We start from the raw sequence: 15,411 nt of genomic DNA, 5'->3' as shown, positions 1-15,411 counted from the left end.
CATTTAATACCTTCATGGCAAATTCCTAATATCTGGCTATCCTGTTATAGCCCTAACAGCCTCCTCAGGAGTAGCAGGGGCAAGAGGCCTGTGAGGTCACCTACCTACACTCAGTCTGAGAAAGTACTTACAAATGCAGACAAATGAATATAAATTAAAAACAGAATGTCTATCAGGTGATTTTTCTAAAAAGTCCACATTACCAGTTTCTATTTTTGTGTTTCATAATATGTTCCTGTGAAGCTAGAAATGTCTTTCTGAGCAGCTGATAGATGCAATCATTTATAGAAGTGGCATTAAAAGCTTTGTTGTGCTTTTCATGAGCTGTGGGGGAAGGGGGATTCTTTGGCATGTTCTAAAGGGTGGACTTCATAAAGACCAGTTGGTCTGTTACCCAAATATCTTCATATGTAATGTTTTGCATCTTACATCTATTAGGCTATCTGAAATAATTATATGGATAAATTGTTACTGGTTCAATAATTAAGAAACTGAAGACTCTATCTACACTGATGCTGCAATTTTCTTTTCCTATTAATTTGTTTTTTTGAATATTCTCAATTCTGTGTAACATACTGCCCTCTTTCTGCCTCTCAACACTATTGTTTGAAGCATTTAGTGTTAATTAACCTACCAAAAGTGAGGTTTGAATAAGGAAGAATAACATTGCTTTTCTGATTACTATTGCATCATCTCATTTATTTTTAGCTGAGCTCTTTGATGTTCTTGATTCTTAAATACCAAGTGTGTATCACATTTAGAGTCTATCTTTGTAGGGTGCTTTATTTTCTTATGATTTTCGAAACATCCTGATTTGTCAGAGAAAATAAAGGGTTATAATGGACAATGAAACAGGGGGCCCCTGAAGTCATTGAGCAGTGCTGTGTGTTGCCCTGAGATATTCCCCTGCAGAGTTTGTCAGGCAGGAAGCCAATAGCATTGGTAAGCTGATCAGATTTCAAGAACAAAGAGGCACAGCTACAATTTCACACAAGATTCCAAGAGAAGAATATTGAAAGTAAGACTTATGTGTTATTAAGCTGATTGCCTCATATCAGGATTTACTGATAACACTGTAGTTTGAAGACCGATGAGAAACAATAAAGCAAAGGACATATATTTGAGGAATGCTGTTATCCTTGCCACCCATACAGTCCATGTGTTTGTGTAAAATGATGGGATGACTTCGTTTAGAAACAGCAAAATATGATAACATACCAGTAGCACACTAAAAATAGAACTCACAATCTAATAAAATTATATGAATTATGATTCTTGTTTGCTAAGCAACAGCCGTCATTCATGCCAGTCAGAATGCTGTTGAACATTTTAGTGTGCTGTAGATTTCAATAAATTGGGTGAACACAGGATACTAACAGTGTATCATAGCTTTTGTTAATTTGCATGGCAGGCTCGTACTGTTCTTTTCTCACATGCAAATGAATTTGCACATAAAACATCAGGAACGCTGCCTCCTCAGTTCTATCTCTTCTGCAGTTGCCCAGAAATCTGACTTGCTGGAGGGCATTGGAGATGAAGGCAAGACAGTACTGGAACAAAGATTAATATAGCAGAGGAGTGGTGTATGCTGGGATTCTTTAAGTTTGCAGGATATCTATTTTCTGGGGCTGTGAGGTGCATATTGATTAAATCATTTGATCTCTGAAAATAAAAAATGTGCATGAGGATTGTCATGTTTCAGGAATTTTTGGACCAGTTATCCACAGAAATGATCTGGACAGTTACCTTTATTGTTAACAATGTCTATTCACACAAGCTTAGATGGAAAAACACACCTATAAGAAAGGTGGTTAATAAACTAGTGGAAGTTGTCTTTCCAAAGACTGTAACCAATAAGCATTTCATTAAATTGTCCCAGTAATTGATAAACAGCTCACACCCACTGTGTTAGCAAGTCTCTGGTCCCAGGTGCTTGGCAAGGAGTGCCTGTAATAGTTTCCTTTTGGATTATGAACAGAGGGACATAAGAGATAGAGACAGGGTCACAGGCATTCAGTCAGGTTTTTGAAACAGAAAAGTGCAAGGCAGTCAGGTCCAACAAAGGTCAAAACCAAAAGGTTAGAAATTTTGGAAGACAGTTAAAAGTTGTTTTGTTTAAGTCAAGTGAGACAACCCACCAATGAGGGGAAGCACAACATGTTTTGCTCTTTTGTATTATTACATGAAGATAAGTTGCACTGATTGAATTAAGTGAGCTTGATCATAATTACTGTTGTGTGTGTTCAACATAATGTGAAATAAAGCAGCTTGTCGAATTATATCTGGCCTTATCTCATCAAGTGTTTGCTTGGGTTGCTATTGGAGAGATTGAAGAAGCACCAGTGTGAAAGACATGAATATCCATTTCTAACACTACTGTAAACGATAGAGCTGGGGCAAGGGTTGGCACTTTCCGGGTTGTCTTTTCAGAAGGTAGTATGGTCAGTGGATCTGTTGATTCTTTGTGCCACAACTGACAACAACTTCCCTCTCACAAGCATTAGAAACCTATAACTATCAGGCTTGCAGACCCACCCTGAATTTTAAGTAACATGTTAGTTAATGCCTTTAGATAAGATTTTCTTACTTATGTTATTAGCACTGCTGTTGGTTATAATATGGATAATTTAGCACAGGCTGTTGGGAAGAGAAGGCCCACTTCTTGTTGATTCAAATCAACACATCACTCAGTAAATATCTAGTTATGAAATAATCACTGTAACCTTTGTGACACAGTTACTGCTTGTATGTTATTGAAAATCTTGCAATAAATAGTTTTTTTTTTAAAAAGCTGACTCTGTACAGTTTGCACTTGTAGATTATTACAGTAATGTTCAGCTAATAATAAATACAGGCATGATATTCAGAAATTATTGTAAACATTTTTTTTTCATAAACTAACCTTGCTAACAAATCATTAATGAACACATATAGTATTTATTTTGTATTGACTAGTTTATTACGGGCATTCACAAGGGAACCATTGGGAGTAAAAGGTCCTGGGCCAACCTCCATTAATTATTAATCGAAAGACAGCATGGTCAAAATCACACATTAAAGCAAACACCAGAACAATGGTTCTGTACAGCTACCTTCTTGTAGTTGATAGCGAAAGTATTTTGTGCACTTAAAAAAAAGTCTACTGCCTAATTTCCCATTGGAAACACCTATGAGGGCAATGAAAGCTTTTTCATATGTAACTTACATGAATGATGTAATGATAGTTGTTTTGTTGTTATCTGCATTAGGACTCAGAGAAAGGTGATTAATGTAAATGTTTAGAATTTGCATAATGAGAAAATTAAATTATGTGTGGAGGCTAGCTCAGTATCTCAAATGGTAGAGATCTGGATACCTTCACTGTTCCTTTGACTGAGTCTCACAAATTGACAGCTCTCACACTCGATGGTGTTCTAGGTAACAAAAGAATACTCTGTGAATGGGGCAAGGGAAAGTACTGATAGGTTTGCTTTTGTACTGCCGTTGTTCAGGTGGGGGCTGCAGAAATGCCAGTGACCCAGATGCTATGCCTTCAGGGTAGTATTTGCAGCAGGCAGAAAGAATGGAAGCAAAAAAAGGAAATGGAAAATGAATAAAAAACGAAATATAAGTGGTGGTATGTGGAGAAGTGTCAGACTGGAAACCAATTGCTTGTGGAGTCCCACGTGGTTAGTGTTGTGCCGCTGCATAAAACTTTTCTAAATGACTTGGACTCCAGTCAGGATGCTAATTTTGTGGATGACTTCAAATTGGGGGCAGTGGCCAATGTTGCTAACCAATAGGATTTGGATAAGATAAGGTGGCAGATGGAGCTCAAGATCAATAGCTGTAAGGTCATGAAGAGCAAGAATGTGGAGTACATATTAAATGACAACATGCTGAAGAACAGAGCAGGAAAGAGATCTGTGGATTTTGGTGAATAAGTCACTAAAACCATTGGTTCAGTGTTTGTGGCCGGTGAAAAAAATCAAGTAAAATAGGATGTATAACTTAGGGTTTGACTTATAACAACACTTGCATTTATAAAGCACCTTTAACTTGGAAAAATGACCAATGCCCAACAGGGGCATAATCAGTCAAAACTGGACATCAAGCAAAAGAAAGAAATATTAGGAGGTCAAAGAGGTGGCTTTTAAGGAGGGTTTTAAAGGAGAAGAGGGAGGTGGGGAGGCAGAGAGGTTTAGGGAAGGAATTCCAGAATGTGTGACCCAAGCAGCTGAAGGCACAGTTGCCAGTGGTGGGGATGCACAAAAGGTCAGAGTTGGAGGTGAGTTTGGGGGTGTGGTTGTTGGGTTGGTCAAAGTTACAGAGCTAGGGAGGGGCGAGGTCATAAAGGGATTTAAATACAAGGGGGTAAATTTTAACACGGCGGTGGGAACTCAGCTGGGGTGCGAATAGTTGCGTTGGAAACCCAGAAAAATTTTGTGTGCGTTAGCTCAAGCGATTGCAACTCGATTGAAGGCCCTTAATGTGACTTCTGGGTTTTGCGTCTCCAAGCTGTGCAGCGAGCGTACTGCGCACTCAAAATTCGAGCTGGGAACTGGAGTATTTAAAGGGCCATTGCAACCATGGATTTTGAGGGACAAAGGAGAAATTTGAAGAAATGGAGCATCAAACGACTAAGCGAGCATCCCAGTTTGCTTGAGTTGCTACTGGCCGGTGTGAGGAGCAGGAGGGACATACTGTATCCAGGTGATAGGAGGAAGCGCCCTGCCTCTGCCACCAAGAAGACCTGGCTCGAGGTGGCAGAGGAGCTGAGCAACAGGAGCACAGTGGCAAGGTCATGGGTGCAATGCAGGAAGCGCTTTAATGACCTAACCAGGTCAGGAAAAGTGAGTTCAGTTACTAATTCATCTACATCCAGTGGTGTACATTACCCACCCCCCCCCAAACTCTGTCTTGCCAAGCCTACTCCATCACATCGCTCCTCACACCCACTTAAATCTCATTATCAACTTACCTTCTCTTTCTATGCACTTCCCCATTTGTGAATGCACCACTCCCACTCACTCCATCCTCCAATGTCATGAATCTGTCTGATACTCATCCTCTGATGCATCTCTTTCATTGGCAACCTCACCCAAAGCAATGCATCCATCGGGCATATCACCCTCACTCACTCACACGTCTGTTCTTTCTCCCCGTATAGGAGAAGAGCGCACAAAATGCACGGGACAGCAGAATTGGAGGGGGGGCCACCACAAATAGTGCTCCAACAGAGGCAGAGGAGAAGGCCTTGGAGCTCAGCCGCACGGTTGAATGCCTGGCCGTCGGAGATGCGAGACTGGCAACCCGCAAACAGCTGGTGACAGAATTTTAACATCCTTCACACACATCATGAATTGATGTTATCAATGATTGACCTGTTGCACACCTCAGTATGCTCATTGGCGTATAATGAAATGTCATGTTTTTCATTTATATTTGTTTTTTCTTACATGCACATTAAATGCTATAATTGTCACCATCGCTGCCATGTCTTGTCCATTCTTGAGTCCCTTTCGTGAAAGCGCCCTTTCATGTGCTTCATCATGAACGCCAAGACTTCATGCCACCCATTGGGCGCGTTTACAATGGGTGTATGCGTGGTTGAAAGATTGTTTTGTGCAAGCGGGGCGGGGAGGGTTGGGGGGCTGGTGGTTGTTCCAGGCAGTCTGAGTAGCTCACTATCTTTGGCTTACAGATCTCCTCATGAGAACCTATCAGATATGAGTGACTCCCCGGCATCACGAGCAACCATGTGTGCCGCAGCTCTGCCGATAGGTGGCCCATCTTCATCCTCCTCCTCCTTATCATCTTCTTCAACGTTGCTGGCAGATGAGGATGCTTCATGAGCGCATTCGAGCTCCTCCACCGGTAACCCTCTCTGCTGAGCAATGTTGTGCAGGATGCTGCACATGACTATTATTCTATTCACCCTCGCTGGAGATTATTGAAGGGCTTCCCCAGATCGATCCAGGCACCTGAAGCGCATCTTCAGCATTCCTATGGCTTGTTCAATGACAGACCTGGTGGTGATGTGACTGTCGTTGTGCTGCTGCTGTGCCTCGTTGGTGGGGTTTCTCACAGGTGTCATGAGCCACGTCTGCAGGAGACATCCCTTGTCTCCAGCCCTTAAGTCTGTCTTGTACGTGGAAGAGGGGCAGGTTATTGAATTCAAGTAAAATGAAGGATTCATGGCAGCTGCCAGGGAATTTGGCACACACCTGCAGAAATCTCTTCCGGTGGTCGCACACCAGCTGTGCATTGATAGAGTGATATCCATTTCGGTTAATGAACAGTCCTTGTCATCTGCAGGTCCTGGCTTTGCTATGTATGTGCAATCAATTGCGCCCTGCACCCGTGGAAGGCCAGCCATAGAATGGAAACCCACTGCCCCCTCAGTCTGGCGGATGTCGTCGCAGGGGAAGTTGATATGGTTGGATACCCTGGTAAACAAGCCATCCGTGACCTGTCGTATACACTCATGTGCAGATGACTAAGAGACCCTGGAGATGTCATCGGTGGCGCCCTGGAAGGATTCGGAGGCGAAGAAATTGAGGGCAGTGGTTACTTTGACTGTGACAGGCAATGCGTGGCCACCAGGCCCAGCCGGGAGCAACTATGCATTAAGGAGTGTGCAGATGTCTGCGACCACCTGTCGACTCAATCTCAGCTTGCGTAGACACTGCCTCTCAGAGAGGTCCAGGAAGCTCAGCCTCTGCCTGTAGGCTCTCTCATGTGGGTAGTGCTTTCTGCGACTTCAGCCCCTCCGTTGTTCCCCTCTCTGCTCTTCTGCAGGTCCTTGTGGTGCACCTCTGTCTTGTGGAGCTGCAACTCCCAGAACTGCACGCCATGCCTGCTGTGGATGGTGATGTGCTTCCTCCTCATTCATAAATTCATTGCGCACCGCTCCCCCCATCCTGATGTTGTCAGTTTGAGGGGGCTCCAAAATGCAGGTAAATATGTCTGAACACAAGAATTCTGCGTGTGAACAAATAAATCTCAGTCTAAACACAAAGAACTCCCAGCCAAAGGTTTGTCTGAGAGAGCTGATTGCCCTGCTGCAAAAACTCATCTTTTCTTTACATGTGTCAATCACTGGTTTAAAGGTCCAAATGAGGGCCGGCTGCAACTCACCTCCATTTCCATGGCATGTTTCAAAGGCCACGGGAGACTTGTTCAGGGGAAGTTAAAATGGTTTGTGTACGTCAATGCACAAAAAGTTAACAGGATTAAGTACTTTAAAAACCTAAATTGGCCCTTTAAATATTGTCCCGCATGTGCATCCAAATGTGTCTGGGTCAAACCCAGAAGTAGGAGCGCTGGAGCTAGGATGCGGTCCTACACCAAAAAACGAGTAATCTTACTACCCATCCGTTCCAACCCACCTGTTCTTGGGGGTTAAAATTTACCCCAAGCATTAGAGTTTTACATTGGAGGCATTGGGGATCTGGGAGCCAACGTAGGTCAGTGAGTACAGGGGTGATTAGTGAGCGGGACTTGATGCGGGATAGGGTACAGACAGCAGAGTTTTGGATGCACTGACGTTTATGGAGAGTGGAGGATGGGAGGACCTCCAGGAGAGCATTGAATAGTTGAGTCTGGAGGTGGCAAAGGTATGGATGAGGGTTTCAGCAGCAGATGGGCTGAGGTAGGGCAGAGGTAGTCGATGTTATGGAAATTGAATTAGGTGGTCTTTGTGACGGAGAGTTTTTGGGTTCGGAAGCTCAGCTCAGGACATGAAGGATGCACAAAGTCTGGTTCAATGGCCAGGGAGGAGGATGGAATCAATGGCGAGGGTACAAATGTGGAAGTAGGCAGGGACCTAAGACAATGGCTTCAGTCTTCCTAATGTCTAACTGTAGGAAATTATGGTTCATCCAAAACTGGATGCTGGACAAACAGTCTGACAACACAGAGTCAGTGAAGAGTTTAAAAGAGGTGGTGGAGAGGTAGAATTGAAGTTGTATCTGTTCTTGGTGAGGCTGCATTTGTGTTTAGTTTTAATCTGAATATTACAGGAAACATGTAGAAATATTGGAAGAATTCCAGAAGAGGGCAAAAAGGTTGATTCCCAAACTTAAAGGACTGAGTTATAAGTAAAAATCATCCACTCTGAGGCTGGAGAAGAAGATGATGATGAGGGAGGATTTGGTAGTGGTCTTTAAGATTTTTACAGGTATGGAGAATTTAGAGCTGGTAAAGCTATTCTGTTGGCCACAGTTGAAGACTAGGGGACAGGGTGTAAAGTCAAAAGAAAATAGGAAATTTAGGCAACAGTTTTCTCATTAAGGAGGTATTAGGCTTGTGGAATAGATTATCAGTGAGGGTGATGGAACAGAAAGCCATGCCAGGTTTTAAAAAAAGACTGGATGTATTCCTATTAGGAAAGAGGATACAAGACTATTAGCTCGAGAATCACAGTGAGGAAACTGATGGATGGTTTTGAAGGGTAGGATAGATGGACCAATGGTCTTGTCCTGCCCAAAACATTACTATGTTACTACGTTAAGTACGAGTACTGACACTGCAAATTTCCATATCCGTGATGTTTTGCCAGCAGATCTGAGAAGCTGCTGCATCCTGGTATCCTTACCTCCAATCACTGATATTCCACAGTGAATGGGTGTTGCTGGCTGAATCCTAACCAAACTATTTGAATGTTAAAAGGTTGCCCAATTATATTATTATATGGCTTAACTTGTAATTTTTTATTTAACAAGTAAAATAATGTACCATCATGATGACAAAGCTTTATTATTGTTTGCTGATGAGTCTGAATGCAATCAGGATCTCTCACATTCCTCTGGGAACATCATTGACTCCTGTCAGCTGGCAAAACTTATTACAGGCATCTAATAGAATTAACCACTTCTGATGCTCTTTGCATATAGAGTACAGGAACAATAATTTAACACAAGGACAGGATGGAGCCATTACAGCTGTATTTTATCCTGTTGTGGACCCTGTACATTGTGTATGCATTCAACAACATCAAAGTAATTACCAAACAAGCCAAGATAAATGGTAATGGTAACCATACATCTGCTTCCGCAGTGTTGTTTCCTCTTATTGCACTCATAAGGCCATAGCATCCTGAAATAGAAATTTCCCACTGATTCCTGATATTTTATACAAATATCTTTTAGCAATTAGGCATATGGCAAATTCCAAGTCGGCTAATAGCAATGTCACAGTCAGGACAAAGTGATTTCCTGAAAGCACTAACTTAAAAATAAATCTTTTCTTGTAGGTTCATGAAACCCTGCCCATATCCTTTTCATTATTATTAACTGCTCCCTTCCACAAATTGACTAGAGCTTTTAACAACATTTTTTTGCAGCATGGTATAGATTTTTCATTGCTGTCAGTTGGTAACATAATTGCACAAGAAAAAAGAAAGCAGTTTGAAAAGTCCAGTTACTGTATATACTTAAGCACATTTTAAAGCCCTCAGAATATATCATGCAGTCATGTCAGATTCCCAAGCTTAGCTTTTTTAAAAAAAAATCACATTTTTACAGTCCTCCAGTGTTTTTCAACTCAGATTCAAAGGATTATATCACAAACAAGAACAATTTGTTAGAAGCCAAATGTTTGCTGCAGTATTCTTGTGGAAATAGCTCTATGTGAAAAGCCTTTTCAACCTAGCTAGCAGCAGGCGATTAAAAGACTTATTATGTAAGTATACTGTTCCTGGAAAGGAATCCTGCTTAATTATCAACACAGCAACAGCTAGAGAGAGGGAGAGAGCAACAGAACACTGTCTGCTGGGAATATTCCAGTGCATTAGAACGGTCTTGATTCAAATAGGATTTACAGTATTCTACTTATTCTCTGTGTTTTGTGGCAAAGGTAATTCATTACAGGACATTGCTAGACATTAATCTCAATCTCAATACTTGGTAACATTTGACATTTGAAGATTATCCACTTTATAAAAATCCTGTTTAACATGAATCAAAATTTTAATTAAAATTATATAGTTGATCTTTTCAGATTATCTTCAAAGTCTTCAAATAGTTTTGCTAAAATATTCATGTTCCTCCATTGTCAAACTATGGTGAAAAATTTCTAGATTTTCATGTCTAACAAATAATTCTTCCTGTTTACATGACATAATTTGTTGTCAAAGTTTAATGAAGTATTCTCTAAATGAGTGATGAAAATAAACATGCATTCCCATGTGGAAAGAAATCCAAATAAATTCTTCCTTTTATTTCAATTCACATCACAAAAAAAATGTTCTTCCCAACTTCTTACAATTTCTGTAAACTTGAACTCTAAGTTTATCCTTTTTGACATTGCTGTTATAATACAAAGTATGGAATTGTTATTTTAATTGCCAGATCTTAGTGAGTGAAAGCTTTTGATGCACGGCAGTGCAATTTCAAATCCTGGGACTGATAATGTGCAGAGTTGCTACTTGTTTCTCAAATTTTACAATTCTTTTTTCTCTATTGCATTTTTCATCTAATTTTCTTTCCACGATATTAGTTCCTTAAGGAAAAAGCTCAATGAGATAGAAGAGGCACTTTATGCACCACTTACTTCTGCTGCCAATTACAACCTTGAGCTTGGCAGCAAAGCAGTAAAGTAAACAAGATAATGCTAGTGCAGTCAGAGGTGATGCACACCACCAATAGAGCTGGTATTAGTCTGCACCTCTTATGGCAGTCATACCTCTGACACCAGGTTAAACGCTCACCACCAGAGGCATGGATGGCCATGTATTTGCTCATGGTAGGCTGATCGTATCTGCCCCACGCAGGCAATGAAGCAGCTTTTCTTTCACTACCCCATTCACCATGTTCCCAAGCAACTTGAGAACCCTAGCAAGATGTCACAAGCTGCAACTTAGTTACGCACACAAAGCCATTTAAGTGTTGATATGGTGCTGGAGAAACCATCATTGAGGTATAAACCGGGCAGCTTTTACAGCACCAGGAGCCAGAGCTGGCATTACAGAGTAGCATCCTGAAGCAGTTAAGGAGTATAAATGCAATATTAATGTCTTCAGTTCACAGGATCAGACGTTCAAAACCAAGAAGGGATGCTTTTGTCAACTGTTCCCATCGACTCCCCTTCCTCCTCTCCTCCCACATAAAAGAAAGGAAACATTTTTTTTCTTGTACACTTGAGAGAGAACAGAACTATTTTTGTAAGAAGTATTTTTGCAAGAGAGTTTAAGATCTGCACAAATTCTAGTCCATACACCATGTCCCCTAAATAATTTGCAATAAGATCAGGTAAAGAACATGGGTGGCCTTAATAATTCACCGTGTCCTCTGCATTTTGTTCTTTGACAGCCCTGGGATGTTTGGTTGCCAGACACTTGCAAATAACAACTGCAAATGCTTTCTCTGGTATATTTGCCTTCTTTTCAGCACACACTAGTTCCAGTCTATAATGCTGTTGGTTGTAACTTCTAATGGCCCAGAAAGTATCGTCATCATGTACGTCTTGACTTTTCTCACCTGATTATCGTGAAGCAAAAGAGCATTCCTCCCAAAACACAGGCCGGCAGTATTGTGCCAATTACAAGTAGCTGAGCTACATCTGTATTTTCTTGCCATGTCCAGCACAGTAATTATTTTTCCTTTTTTTAAAAAAAGAGGATAAATTCAAATAAAAAAAGATATTAATTGTAATGAGATGCTGAAAAATACTTGTATTCATCAACTAGAGCACATTTTACAGATTGAATGTGACCCTTAAAAATTAAAATGATCGCTCCCTTTCTTTGAAGCAGGATTTTTAATTTCTAACAGCTCTCTGGTACCTCATCTACAATTGCAAACTAGTACAGTCTTTCTGATGGAGAGGATATGGGATTGGAAGCTCAGCTCAGAGTCAAATAGGATGCCAAGGTTGCGAACAGTCCGGTTCAGCCTGAGACAGTGGCCAGGGAGAGGGATGGAATTGGTGGCAAGGGAACAGAGTTTGTGGCAGGGGGTGAGGACAATGGCTTTGGTCTTCCCAATATTTAATTGAAGTCACTGTGGCTCATCCAGAGCTGGACGTTGGACCAGCAGTCTGACAACACAGAGGCAGTGGCGGGATCGAGAGAAGTGGTGGTGAGGTAGAGCTGGGTGACGACAGTGTACATATGGAGCATGAAGTCATGTCTTTGGATGATGTCGCCGAGGGGCAGCTTGTAGATGATAAATAGGCGGGGGCCAAGGATAGATCCATGGGGGATTCCAGAGGTAATGGTACAGGGGCGGGAAGAGAAGCTATCGCAGGAAATTCTCTAGCTACGACTGGATAGGTAAGAATGGAACCAGGCAAGGGCAGGAGAGGCAGTGGAGGAGGATGGTGTGGTCAACCATGTCAAAGGCTGCAGAGAGATTGAGAAGGATGAGGAAGGACAGTGCACCAGGATCACAGACACATAAGATGTCATTTGTGACTTTGATTAGGGCCATTTCAATGCTATGAGAGGCAGAAACCTGATTGGAGAGGTTCAGACATGGGGCTCAATTTTAACATTGAAAGATGGGTAGGTTGGGGGCGGGGGGCATTTAAAATTGCCAATATTTCAGACCCGCCCCCAACCCACCCATTTCCGGTTTTCAGAGGGGCGGGAGACCAACCCACTCCCAGGAGGCAGGTCGGGCCTTAAAACCTATCAAGGAGGCTTTGGGCCTCCATTTTTCTGGACTTCCCGATTTCAACCCTGGGGGGCTGGGATTCCTGGTCCTTCTGTTTTACGCCTCGTGAAAGGAGGTGAGAAGGCCTGAGACTGACAGACAGGTGCCTAGAAAGGTACAGCAGGAGTGCTTCCCCTAGGCCCAACAAGCCTACCTGTACGACCCCAGTGATTGCGGACACCCGACCCCCGACCGCCGATTGCGAACCCCCGACCGCCGATCACAGGACCCCCCCCGATTGCTGACCCCGACCCCCAATCACGGATCCCCCTCCCCCCAATCGTGGACCCCGTGATCGCTGACCCCTGACCCCCGATGGACCCCCCTCCCCTCAATTGTGGACCCCTGATCCTCCCCCCACCCCGATGCTCTGACACCGATCCACAGCCCCCGATCCTCCCCCCCACTCTGATCCTCTGACCTCCGACCCCGATCCTCCCCCCCACTCCGATCCTCTGACCCCCGATCCTCCCATCAACGATCGCGGACCCCTGCGATGACCTCCGATCCTGACATCCCCCCGTGACTGACCCCCGATCCCATCCCCCATGACTCACGACCCCCATGCCAAACTATGCCCACCCATGCCAACCTATGCTGCCCCTGCCCACCCATGCACCCCCCCCCCCCCCCCCCCCCGCAATCCATACAAACAAAGACTTACCTGCAGAGTTACCTTAACACGTCCTCTCCCTGGCTGGTCTCCTGTCTGACTGAGACCAGCCTGTCACTCAGGCCGGTCAGTCAGACGGGAAACTGACAAAATAAAATCAAAGACGTCCCTATGTCAAGGTCGTAAGGACATCCGGGAAACCCGTACTAATGGGTTTCCCGACCTCAATTTGACCCCCCCACCCCCTTCCCGGCTCGTCTTTAAAATTGAGCCCGTGGAGTTGCAGGAAAGATGAGCATGGATTTGGGAGCGACAACACATTCAAGGATGCTGGAGAGGAAAGGGAAGCTGGAGATGGGGTGGTAATTTGCAAAGACAGAGGGATCATGGGTGGAGTTTTTGAGGAGGGGATGATGCCAACAGATTTGAAAGGGAGGGGGCAGTACCTGAGGAGGGAGAACCATTTACAATATCAGCTGGGATGGAAGCCAGGAAGGGAAGTTGGATGGTCAGTAGTTTGATGCGAATATGGTCGAGAGAGCAGGAGGTGAGTCTCATGGACAAGATGAGCTTGGAGAGGGCATGACGAGAGATAAGGTAGAAACCAAAGAAAGATGTAAGGTTCAGGGCTAGGGCAGGGGAAGCCTTGGGAGAAGTTTGGCTTGATGGGCAAAGGAAAGGGAGAGGCAGCTGAATGGATGGTCTCAACCTTAGTGACAACAAAGTCCATGAGATCCTCACACTTGTTGTTAGAGGTGAGGGCGGAGTGGGTAAAGGAGAGGAGTGCCTACTACCATTGGTTCCCAAGGAAGCTAGCACTGGGCCTTATGCTAAGAACCCCCTCAGATTTTGGAGCCTGCTGGCTGTTGTTCTCCAAGAGCAGCCAGAAATCACTGGTTCTGGTGGCCAGGCCTTCAACTGATTCCACCCCTAATTGCTGGTGCAAAGCTATGCTAGGGGTGGGCTTGCACCTGGGGACAATCAGACCATCTTAATGGCCTGGGCCACCAAATTTGGGCACAAGGTGTCCTGGACAGGTGAAGCAAATTGCTGAAGTGCTTTGCTTGTCTTGCGCTGGGGCAGGAAAGATTATCAGGACCTAAATCTTTACACTTTGTTCACGACACTATCCCACCCTACAAGTGTAGGCAATGACTGGTAACCCGAATTCTCTCTGAGTCTGAGCATAAATAGAATAAAGGTTAATCTCATGTCTCACCGAACTAAGTAGGCACCCAGAACAAAAGTCTTTTTCTTTGTACATTAGTGAAGAGGCAGTTTTAGGAAAGAGAAATCAAGAGACCAGTTTTACAGTCATAATGGCAGAGATATTTTGGCTATTCAACGTGTTTTTTTAAAAAATGAAAAAAAAATGGACAAAATATTTTTATTTGTCTTCCACATACATGCTAAAAATAATTTTTAAATGGTATCAACATTCAGAAACACTAGTCGCAGTATCATTCCCAGCAGTTCCCCATAGCACCATTCACACTGAAATCTTCCAAAATTGGCCACCAATTTAAGCCATTGAGCTACAAGAAGAATGTGTGAGAGATTATTGCTCTCTTCCTGAATCTGCCTTGATCAGTTTGAGGAAACAACATCCATAAATAAGTGGTTTATACTTTTAGCAATAATCTAATCATCGGTGTGCACGGATGACTTTCACTTTATGTGAAATCAATGGATGTGAAAATCGGGCGATTTCTATAGCAGGCGGCCAATCAGCAATGACAGTTTTACACCCCGAAAGCAAGTTGAAAATCTACCCGTTCCTCTGCAAGTAACTTGCAAATATGTTCTTTTACAACTTGTTTATATTTTGCAGAAATGCCAGAGGAAATCTTCACATACACAACTACACAAAGTGAGTCGAGGAATTCTTACCCCAGTATGTTTAATTCCAAAAGGCAGTGAAGAATTATGTACCACTAGACCAATTCTTGAATATATTTTTGTCATTTGTTGGGAAAAAGCCTCTTCATAAAATATATGTTTGCATGTACAGCTTTGTGTACAATAGCTGCATAAAAAGCATACATGTGAATGTACTTTCCTGAGAACTCAATAAAATGAAATATATATCCTGAGAAGTATCATCAAGGCAGCCACGATGGGATCCAATCAATGATCAGAAACTGCAGTGTGTAGAGTGTCATC

At 43.0% G+C, this 15,411-nt stretch overlaps 1 long non-coding RNA gene across 1 annotated transcript in view; it reads right to left on the bottom strand.

Moving 5' to 3' along the window:
- Positions 1 to 10,238: 10,238 nt before the first annotated feature.
- Positions 10,239 to 15,411, bottom strand: part of LOC137333319 (uncharacterized) — a 32,678-nt gene continuing 27,505 nt past the window's right edge. The window contains exon 5 of the long non-coding RNA XR_010965855.1: positions 10,239 to 11,581. This is a non-coding gene — a long non-coding RNA (uncharacterized lncRNA). The remainder of the gene's footprint in view (positions 11,582 to 15,411) is intronic.

The sequence above is a fragment of the Heptranchias perlo genome, chromosome 16 (assembly GCF_035084215.1).
Source record: "Heptranchias perlo isolate sHepPer1 chromosome 16, sHepPer1.hap1, whole genome shotgun sequence".
Lineage (NCBI taxonomy): Eukaryota > Metazoa > Chordata > Chondrichthyes > Hexanchiformes > Hexanchidae > Heptranchias > Heptranchias perlo.
This window is presented reverse-complemented; position numbering and strand designations above follow the sequence as displayed.